At 36.3% G+C, this 11,759-nt stretch overlaps 1 pseudogene; it reads right to left on the minus strand.

Moving 5' to 3' along the window:
- Positions 1 to 9,992: 9,992 nt before the first annotated feature.
- LOC126164204 (5S ribosomal RNA) lies at positions 9,993 to 10,110 on the minus strand (annotated as a pseudogene).
- Positions 10,111 to 11,759: the final 1,649 nt, after the last annotated feature.

The raw sequence follows: 11,759 nt of genomic DNA on the forward strand, positions 1-11,759 counted from the left end.
GTGATATTATTCTAAATGCCATATCAAAAATTACTTTGAGCAGCTAATCAGAGAACTGACTCATTTGTCACTGGCCACCAACAGGCCCAAATTTTTAAACTCTGTAGTGTCCCCCTCCCTCCTTTGGCGTTGTCACTACTATCACTGATGGTAAAGTCTTTTCAAAAATATGAGAGGAGTAAGATTTACAGTAAACTTTTCACTTGTCTCCTCTACTCATAGTTGGCTCAAGTTCTTCATGCCTAGCGGTCCGATTCTTAACGCTGAAATCTTTATATTTTAGGTTCTCGTGTTCTAATCGACATAAATAAATTTGATGAATGCCTGTGAAGGTTTTTTTATGTATTTTTGCTTCACATTTTACTATATCACACCATATTTTGAATTTTCACATTAATAAATCTGAAATTACATTGTTCTAGCAAAATACAAAAACACATCTGATCACATCAGAGGCATGCCAACTGCTACCTCCTCACTCTGCAGTAATAACAATATTCCAAAGGGTTTACAAATTTTCTTGACAAATGAATTTCTATTAATTTATAAATGAATCCAGAAACAAACATATCATTTGTAACAAGGAAAATAAAGCAACTCAGTTTCATAGATTTTAGCTTGAAATATAACATATTCTGTAGAAAATTATACGAAATTTTTCAGATAAACAGTTGAGATAATATTGACCTGTCCAAAATTTGAAAATTAGTTCTGGTATCAACTACTTCTGTTGAATAAAAGTAATGCTAGAGGAGGTCATCCATTTACGATATCCCCCTCACAAAATTTAGAAACAATGTGTTCACAATATTTTGTGACCTACTATAAGGTTTGCCAAACGGTGTACAAAATGATGTCAAAAGATAGAATACAGATGAATAGAAGTATCTGGTAATAACATGTTACAGAAAGCATAAGAAAAATATCTACTATACAAGTCATGATTTATACATATATCAGGACAAGGCATTCAGATTTTCAGATCTGTGGAACATTCTGTCACAAGACAAACAATGCAAACTCAAAACTACAGCATTACAACACTAAACTATAGAAATAAGTGGAGAGGCAATGTAAATTACTAGAATTACTTATTGCAAGTTTACATTTCTAAAGTCACACCTTCAAAGTCATCAAAAGAGAAGAAAAAATATTTAGAGCCTAAGTGTACAATGAGTGAGCTGACGTGAAAGACTAACAGTGATGGATTCGGACCAGAAGAATACACTCAATCATGAGTAGGAATAAAACACAAAACCAGTCAGCCACATAAACCAGAGTATTTAATGATATGTTGACTCATGAAAGGAGAAAATAATGAAAACATATTAGGGCCTAAGCTTACAAAGTGGGGACTGACCCACAAATCCAAACCAGGGACAGACCAACAAAAATGTTTCGACACAACAAAATGAATGAAGTTCACAATCACATATCTATGAGATACAGTATTACAGTACTCAGGATAAATACAGGTAATCAGATTCATAAATAGCTTTGAATGATGACATAATCGAATAGCATGAAGACCAAAACCAGTTACTGAAATCCGAAATGTATACATCTTGTTATACCATCTACACTCGTAAATGTCTTCCAAACTATGGTTATAATAGAAGGAAACATTCCATGAAGGAAAAATATACCTAAAAACAAAGATGATGTGACTTACCAAATGAAAGTGCTGGCAGGTCGACAGACACACAAACGAACACAAACATACACACAAAATTCAAGCTTTCGCAACAAACTGTTGCCTCATCAGGAAAGAGGGAAGGAGAGGGAAAGACGAAAGGATGTGGGTTTTAAGGGAGAGGGTAAGGAGTCATTCCAGTCCCGGGAGCGGAAAGACTTACCTTATGGGGAAAAAAGGACGGGTATACACTGCTTGTGTCTGTATATGTGTGGATGGATATGTGTGTGTGTGCGCGAGTGTATACCCGTCCTTTTTTCCCCATAAGGTAAGTCTTTCCACTCCCGGGACTGGAATGACTCCTTACCCTCTCCCTTAAAACCCACATCCTTTCGTCTTTCCCTCTCCTTCCCTCTTTCCTGATGAGGCAACAGTTTCTTCCAAACTATTTGTTAGTTGTTCATACGAACTAACATATGTACATAGAGGCCTAGATGATTCACTTACAATTGGATAAAAAATACATATTGATTTAAAGTTTCATAAAGTACTGGGAAGTTAATTCCCCCACTTGAAAAAAATGTGCATTTATATGGAATAACACTGTCCATGCCAGTGACGATTTTGGTAATCAGTTAGGGAAGGTAACTGTTTGATTGATACAGGTAGCCCAATTTGTGGTATATCTGAAAAATTTGCTGACAAGATCAAGTATAGTCGGAATTTTGAGGAAATATCCCTTGTAGGTGTAAAGATAAGAGGAGCTACAGGTAAGCAAAGCAAATTGGTAAAATCTCAAGTACGGTTAACTTTTAGTATACAAGACAAGACCTTTGAACATGGATGTATCATGATCCCTAGTCTCTAAGAAAATGAACACTATGTTTGCAGATTCATACAACTATATAAACGTGTTTTGTTTGTTAGGAATGTAGTTCGTCAGGAATGTAGTATTTAAGATTATGTAATTTCTGAAGTTCTGTCTTATCTATTGACTGAGTTTAAATCTATGACATACTATTTTGCAGGTTCATACAGCTATATAACTATGTTTTTAATAGATATGTACTTTAGAATCTGATACATATATGCCATGATACTAAATGAGTAGATCCTTTTACAATTTTGAAATGGGACAATTCCATTAAATATCTAGTAACAAATTTTCAAATAAATAAGCAGAGCATATGCTGTGTCAGGTGAGGGAGATAATTTGGGGGTTCTGTGCTTCTTGTGTTTCCTTGCCCCAAAACTGTGGACCTTCACTGAGGCAAACTGCCGTTTCATGAGTAGTTACTTCTATGATTGTTGCTTCTATTAAAATGCCTGTGGTTATCCCAATTATTCCTATCCTGCTAATGTTCAAAATTTCTCTCTCTAATGACACTTTGATCCTGATAGAAGTTACTGTTATCTCTTTTTCTGTTATTACTCCTGTTGTGATTTCTATCATTCCGATTATTATGGTACATATTTCTTTCTACTGCCCTGGCCATCCTGTCAGCATATCGTAAAAATTGTTCAAGACAATAGTCAGGTCTCTGTACTAAATCCCACTCCAGCCTTTCATCATAATACCCTTTTAGAGCACCAATCGAGGTCATTTCGTCACATGGTTTGTCACGGTGTGTTAATATTTTAAGTTGATTCTTACAAAACTCTTGAGTACCACACATACTCCTATAATTAGAACCATTCAAAAATTCACTTTTGATTTTCCTCGGTTCAACTTTTGACCAAAATTTAATTTAAAAAACTTCACTTGAAACTTTGATATGTTTCCCACTGACTTAAATTTCAATTTATCCGTGATAGGGCTTCACCTTCAAGACATCTTTTAACAAATACAATTTTTAATAGTCATTCATGCTTGACACAAAACCATCTCTACAGTGCTGAAGGAAGTCCACTGGATGTAAAATGTCTGATGAAAAACTATTGATAGCAATGTTGGACCACAATACCATTGTTTGCATACAGATTTTTGTGAACACAATTTTTCTGGACTGCTGAAATTTTGATCCAAAACAGTTACATTAGTTTGCATATTGTTTGCAACATTTAAAATTTTTTGGTTTACACTGGCGATGTTTTGTTCCATTTTTTCTGCTACAGCCTTCTGTTCAACTCTGATGTCATCAACATTCTTCAATTATCTTGCTGACTCAATTATCAACTCATTTTCCAAAACAATAAACTGATTTTCTAAAACATCAACATTTCATTCACACTTTTTAACCCCCCTGAGAACCCATTTTTTAGCTCTGAAACTTGATTACTAAGTTGGTCCATTAGATCTTGTATTTTGCCTAATTTACTATTTTTATCTGTCTTCATTTCCTCAATTTTTGCCAAAATTAACTGCAAAATATCAGTTTTTACTGTTTCTTTGCTGACCACAATTTCACTAGGCTCAGATATGTCTTAACTGGATCCTACAGCTTTCACTTCTATCTCACTACAACCCTCATCTCGATTCATTTTGTTAATAAAGCACATGAGTCCACAAACAAATTAACTTCACAAATAGTTTGTGCTTTTTGATGTTCTGGTTGTAGTTGTAATGTCCTCTTTCATTCGATCCAGTCCGTCAAAGTTGGTAATACATCGTCACTGTTGATACGAATTGTTTTGCTGGCTAGGCCTCAGTCTTCCTTCTTTGTGTCATTGGAAATTCAATCATACATAAATTGTAAATACAATAAAGTACTTTCTTTTCTGCAACAGACAAAACTTCATTATTAGTCAATTGATCCCAGATGATGCCACTACATGTAAACTCCACCTCCCTCCTTTGGTGTTGTCACTACTATCGTTGATGGTAAAGTCTTATCAAAAAATACGAGAGGAGTAAGATTTACAATACACTTTTTACTTATCTTATTTTCTCATAGTTGGCTCCATTTTCTCATATCTAGTGGTCTTATTCTTGAAGCTGAAATTTTCACAATTTAGGTTCTCATGTTCCAATTGACATAAATAAATTTGATGAGTACCTGTACAGATTTTTTTATGTTTATTTGCTTCACATTTTACTATGTCACACTGTCATTTGAATTTTCACATTAACAAAGCTGAAATTACATTGTTCTTCCAAAACACAAAACCACATCCAATCAAATCAGGGGTATGCCCACTGCTACCTCCTCACTCCACAGTAATAACAATATTCCAAAGGGTTTACAAATTTTCTTGACAAATGAATTTCTTTTACTTTATAAATGAATCCAGAAATAAACATAATAAAAAGTACCAGATTGTGTGATTCATAATAGAAATTTTAAGAGTGCCACATATTTCGTAATTTCAAATGTTTCTTAAAAAAAATAATTTCAACTGTACATGCAAAGCTAGTACGTACATATCGATTGTAACAACGAAAATAAAGTAATTCAATTTCATAGTTTTTAGCTTGAAATGTAGCATATTGTGCATAAAATTATACTAAATTTTTCACATAAACATTTGAGGTAATATTGACCAGTCCAAAATTTGAAAATTAGTTCTGGTATCAAATACTTCTGCTGAGAAAAAGTAATGCTAGAGGAGGGTATTCCTTTACAACTCGCAATCAGTAAAGAACAGGGAATCATTCACCATTACAGCATTCCTGGATATTGTGGTAAATAAGAATATTAAAAAAAAGTTGGAAGATATTTCTGCTTAGCAAGAATATCATTTTTCAGATTACCTGAGTGGTCAACATGAAAGTTTCAGATCTAGCACTATCAGTGATGAACATCAGTGGAAACAATTTCAGGAGCCTTGCACAATATACCTTAAACAGGAATGTTCTGAGCAAAGTTGTAAGGGGGAGAAAAGACATGCCATGGTTCAACAGCCACATTAAAAAGCTGCTACAAAAGCAAAGACAGCTTCACTGTAATTTTAAACATTAACTGAATGACGCCAAAATTAGCAAAAGGAGAATGCTTGAAGCATTCAAAGAATTTGAATGCAAAATTCTATCTACTGATCTAACAGTAAATCCCAAGAAGTTTTGGTCATAAGTTAAACCAGTAAATGGTTCAAAACCACCAGTCCAAACACTCTGTGACCATAATAGCATCAAAATGAGGATGACAGAGAAAAGGCCCAAATACTAAATGTCTTTTTATAAAACTGTTTCACTGAGGATGATTACATCTACAAAACATGTGCATCTATATGGATACTCTACAAGTGCCTGGCAGAGGGTTCATTGAACCACCTCCACAATAATTCTTTATTATTCCAATCTCGAATAGCTCATGGAAAAGACGAAAACCTATATCTTTCCATGAGAGCTGTGATTTCTGTTATTTTATTATGATGATAATTTCTTCCTACACAGGTTGGTATCAACAAAATATTTGTGCATTGAAAGGAGAAAGTTGGTGATCGAAATTTTGTGAGAAGATTCCAGTGCAAAAAACACCTTTGTTTTAATGATGTCCATCCCAAATCCTGTATCATGTCTGTGACTGTCTCTCCCCTATTTTGGGATAATACAAAATGTGCTGCTCTTCTTTGAACTTTCTTGATGTACTCCATTAATCCCGTCTGGTAAATATCCCACAGCAGAACTCTACAAGAGAACGGACAAGGTTAGTGTAGGCAGTCTCTTTAGTACATCTGTTATATTTTCTAAGCATCCTGCCGATGAAACACAGTCTTTGGTTTGCCTTCCACACAACATTTTCTGTGTGTTCTTTCCATTGTTGTTTATAATTGTAATTCCTATGCACTTAACTGAATTTAAGGTCTTTATGTTTGACTGATTTATCATGTAAATGGATTCCTTTAAGCACTCATGTGGATGACCTCACACTGTAAATCTTCCTTTAAATCATTCCCATTTTCAAGAAGGGTCATCAAACAAACTCTCAAAACTATAGGCCTATAACTCTGATGTCAATCTATTGTAGAATTTGGGAACATGTTTTATGCTTGCCTATTATGGTATTTGTGGGAACCAAAATTCTCCTCCATAGGAATCAACATGGGTTCTGAAAACAACAGTCATGTGAAACCCAACTCTTTCTCTTCATCAATTAGACCCAGAAAGCAGTGGACACTGGCATCTGGCTTGATACTGTGTTCTCAACTTCTAAAAGGTGTTCAATACAGTTGAACAGCGCCTACTGACAAAAATGAAAAATGTTAGCATACAGGATATCAAACCAGCTTTATGACTGGGCTGAAGCATTTATAGCAAACAGAACACAGCATGTGATTTTCAGAGGAGAGAAGTCTTTGCATGAAAAATAATAATGGGCATACCCCATGGAATGTTAGAAACCATTAACTTTCACAATATACAGTATATAATTGACCTAGTGGATAATAGCAAAAGTTTCATAAGGCTTTTTGTGGATGATGTTGTTATATACAGAGAAACTGCAACACTAGAAAATTGTAGTGAAATGCAGGAAGACCTGCAGAGGATGCTTGCTGCAAGGATTGACAGTTGAAGCTCAACATAAACAAAAGTGACATATTGCCTATAAAAAGGCAGAAAGACCTATTACTGCATGACTGCACAAGCACAGAACAATAACTGGGAGCATTCACATCCACAAAATATGTAGTAATATGGATATGGAGTGTTTTATTGTGGAACAACCACATTAAACTCATTGCAGGTAAAGCATATGGCTGACAGATATTCGTTCGAAGAATCCTCAGGAAGCATAGTCCATCCACAAAGGAGGTACCTTACAAAACCCTCACATAACAAGTACTTGAATACTGCTCAGCTGTCTGGGACCTTTACCAGATAGCATTGATAGAGGAAATGGAGGAGACCCAAAGAAGAGTAGTGAATTTAGTAAGCACGAAGCTGACTTGGAGGTGCCCAGCCAGCTCCAGAGGCAGCCATTTCAAGAAAGGCACTCCACATCATGGTGTGGTTTAATGTTAAATTTCCATCAGTGTACATTTCTAGAAAAATGACCAATATACTGCTTCCTCCTACATATATCTCATGAAAAGACAATGAAAGTAAAATTAGAGATATTGGAGCTCAGGCGGAGGCTTACCGACAATTGTGAAAGAGGCGTGTGTGGAAAGAGATGCTAATTTGAAATTTACTATATTTTTTTTAACATATGTAAGTAGCTTTCCTAAAAACCTTTCCTAACAGAGCATTAAAAAAAAGACAGCACCAATAACCAAATACAATGAAATATCAGATTTAAGGAAAAGAGAATTTTACACAAAGGTCAGAAAAGATAAAGTGTTGTATAACTAGCATGCTACTAAAAGTACTGTATTATCTGGGAGAAAGTTAATAAAAGACTCATAAATGTGAAAGTCACAATAAAAATAATTTGGGTAATAACAAAATTAAAACTATGGCCAGTGGAACAATTATATTGTCACTAATACGAAGGTGGTTTGAAAAGTTCTCGGAATCACCATGAGAGGTCAGCACTAGCACAACAGGTTGTTCACATGATATTTATTGGACTGTTGCCTATAAACACATGCCAAGTCAATGCTCTTGGAAGAGAGCTGTTGTGGTGATGTGGCTCTGTTGTTCCTGCGTAGTGATGTATGAAGATGGGAAAAAAAATCAAGATTCAAGCAGGGATTAAGTACTACATAAAGAAAGGTATGAAAACAAAGGCTATTCAGTTCATGCCAATTTTCAGAATACGCTGGGGGACTCTGCTCCTTCATATTCAACTGTTGCCAAGTGGACAAATGAATTTAAGTTTGGAGGGGAGAGATTAGATGATGATCTGCGCAGGGGTTGGCCAAGATATGTCACTACTCCAGAAATCATTGCAAAAGTGCACAAAATGCTCATGGAGGACCACCGACTGAAAGTGTGTGAAATTGCTCATGCTTGCCAGATGTCATCTGAAAGGGTATATCACATTTTAACTGAAGAATTAGAAATGAAAAACATGGGTGCCGCAACTCTTGATGCTGGATCAAAAACACATGAGAATGGACATATCAGAACAATGTTTGGCCCGTTTTAGGAGAAACGAACAAGATTTTTTGTACCGGATTGTGACCACAGATGAAACTTTGTTGCACTATTATACCCCAGAAACAAAACAACAATCAAAGCAGTGAAAACATGCTGAGTCTCAGCCACCAAAGAAAGCAAAGACAATTCCTTCAGTGGGAAAGGTCATGGCATCAGTGTTCCAGGATGCAAATGGGATTCTGTTTGTAGATTATCTCCCCACTGGGCCAACAATTACTGGAGTATACTATTTAACCTCCTGTACAAATTGCAACAAAAGATACGTGAAAAAAGGCCAGGTTTAGCAAGGAAGAAAGTCATCTTCCATCAAGACAATGTGCGCCCACACATGTGCCATTGCCATGGCAAAATTACAAGAACTAAGGTATGAATTGTTGCCACACCTGCCTTATTCACCTGATACGGCCTGCCAGACTTCCATCTCTTCCCAAAACTGAAAATTTTTCATGGTGTATGAAGATTCACTTCAAGCAAAGAATTGATAGCCGGAGTTGATAACTGTTTTGCAGGCTTGGAGAAAACTCATTTTCAAGATGGGATCAAGACATTGGAACATCATTGGACCAGGTTCATTAATCTAAAAGGAGACCACATTGAAAAATAAAAAAAGTTCCAGTGATGTAAGTACATTTTTTTTCTATTCTGTTCTGATAACTTTCCAAACCACCCCCGTAATTCACAATTTGGAAGTATTTATAATCACAACTTTCTAAATGTGCCAACGAAACTGGTATTAAATAGTTGCAGAAACCATAGAATGTATCAAAAATGTTTTTCCATAAAACTTTAAGCATTTAGAATTAGCACTAACATTCTTCATTGACATTAAAAGAATTATAAAAGTTCTCAAAAACTAAAGATCATATGTTGTAGGTGTAATTTCAAATAGAATTCCATCCTTAGCGATGTATGTATTGCACCACCAACAAAGGGAATTTTGTTAGTCAGATTAAAATATGCCCTTTTTAAATTGCTTTATTTGAAAAATTGCATTAAAGACTTTAATATTGCCAATTTCCCTCACAGGCATCTTTTCCAACATATTTTAGAAAGTAATGTACTCATCAGTAATGCCACACTCAGCCAGAAACAGTTTATGTAATGTAACAAAGTTTTAATTGCAGAAAAGTTGATCAACTATGAACACCATTTGTGCATGTTAAATAAGAGCTTAAAGCACTCCGTCTTCAGGCCACAAGTGGCCTACTGGGACCATCCGACTGCCATGTCATCCTTAGTGGAGGATGCAGATAGGAGGGGCATGGTGTCAGCACACCGCTCTCCCGGTCGTTATGATGGTATTCTTGACCAAAGCTGCTACTATTCGGTCGAGTAGCTCCTCAATTGGCATCACGAAGCTGAGTGCACCCCAAAAAATGGCAACAGCACATGGCGGCCTGGATGGTCACCCATCCAAGTGCCGACCACGCCCAACAGTGCTTAACTTCGGTGATCTCACGGGAACCGGTGTACCCACTGTGGCAAGGCCATTGCCAAATAAAAGCTTACATCTCCTGGAATTGATGATTATGCAAGCAAGTGGTTTGAATTATATTTATTACAAAGAATCCAAAATTTTGTTCTGAAGAATTCAAACAATGCTGAAAGTAGGAAAAAAGTTAGTTGTTGTGAAGATGCACATGAGGAAGAAGTACAGTGTCACAGTAACATTGACTAATGAGTGTACCGTGATCAATGATATGGACATCACCCATGCAACATTATGGTTCCTCACACCATAATACCTGGACCACCAAAATGATCATGTTCAACAATATTTCTAGGTGCATTATGTGTTCCCACCTCTTACTATATGAGGGTACATCCACCATTGTCAAACATGATCATTTTGTTGGTTCAGATGTTATGGTATGGGAAGGCATAATGTTGCATGGACATACTAACCTCCATGGTCAAAATTACTGTGACACTGTACTCCATCCCCACATATATTTGGCCTGGACATCATTTTTATGCATCATGGTGTGGAAATGCACTGAACTGCACATTGGAAGAAAAGGATATTCAGCGAATGGGTTGGCCTGCCCATTTCCATGACTTAAGTCCAATCAAATATGTCTGAGACGCTTTGAGGAGATGTATTGCAGACTTCCACATACACCAACAACTATCCAGCAGTTGTCATCCATGCTTATGGACAAATGGAATGCCCTACCACAATAATTCCTTACCAACCTTGTGGGGTGCAGAGTAGCATGTTGCAGAGCTGCAGAGTAGCATGTTGCAGAGCATGCTTTTCCACCTGTGGTGATTACAAATCCCATTAATGACCATGTCTCACCATTCATAATGGTCAGGGGTCATCAGTGACTTCAGGTAATTACTGTCTTTGAATAAAAGTGTCACTGTTCTTGTAATTGTGTATTTCTTTCAGTTGGCTTCCGTTCTATACTGTAGTGAGTCATTCTATGTGTGGTCCAAGTTTCATTGAGCTATGTTACTTGGCAATAACACGTCATGTGAAAGTTACTTTCATCCTCAAGTTTTGCACACTAGTGTATATGAATGCCCTTCCACATAATGAACCTCAAGCTAGTTAGTATTTTTGTGGACAACACAAGCACTATAACTATTCCTGTTAGAGAGAAATCACTAGAAAATATTGTTAATGATGTTTAACAAAATATTAAACTGCTGTCTGAAAATTTTATTTAATTATGAAATTATAAAAAACACCATGTTTACAGTTGTATGCATCAAATAGAATAACACCAGAAATTAACAACAGAGCTGAAATATGGTTGATGATCCACTGTTGACGAGCTAGGTCTATCACAGCTTCACCAGAACCCCGTTAGCTACCACTCTTTGGAATTCTTACTGGGCTTTACAGCTACTGCATTGGTTTAATGTCCCATCAACAATGAGAACGTTAGAGAACTGAATTGGTTCCAGGGCACTTGATGGATGAGGGATGATCTAAAAGAAGAGATCGAGAGGATAAGCAACAGGATAATTAAGATCACAATAATGACTAAGGGAAGAAGTATGGAGGTGGTTCAGTTGTATGTCCCTCAAGTAGGCTCTACATCTCAAGAGAAGGAGGGCTTCAAAGAAGAACTAAAAAAGCAATTCAATGGACAATGGGTCACAGTCATGGGAGACTTGAACACACATGAAGGG

The sequence above is a fragment of the Schistocerca cancellata genome, chromosome 2, assembly GCF_023864275.1.
Source record: "Schistocerca cancellata isolate TAMUIC-IGC-003103 chromosome 2, iqSchCanc2.1, whole genome shotgun sequence".
In the NCBI taxonomy this organism is placed as follows: Eukaryota; Metazoa; Arthropoda; class Insecta; order Orthoptera; family Acrididae; genus Schistocerca; species Schistocerca cancellata.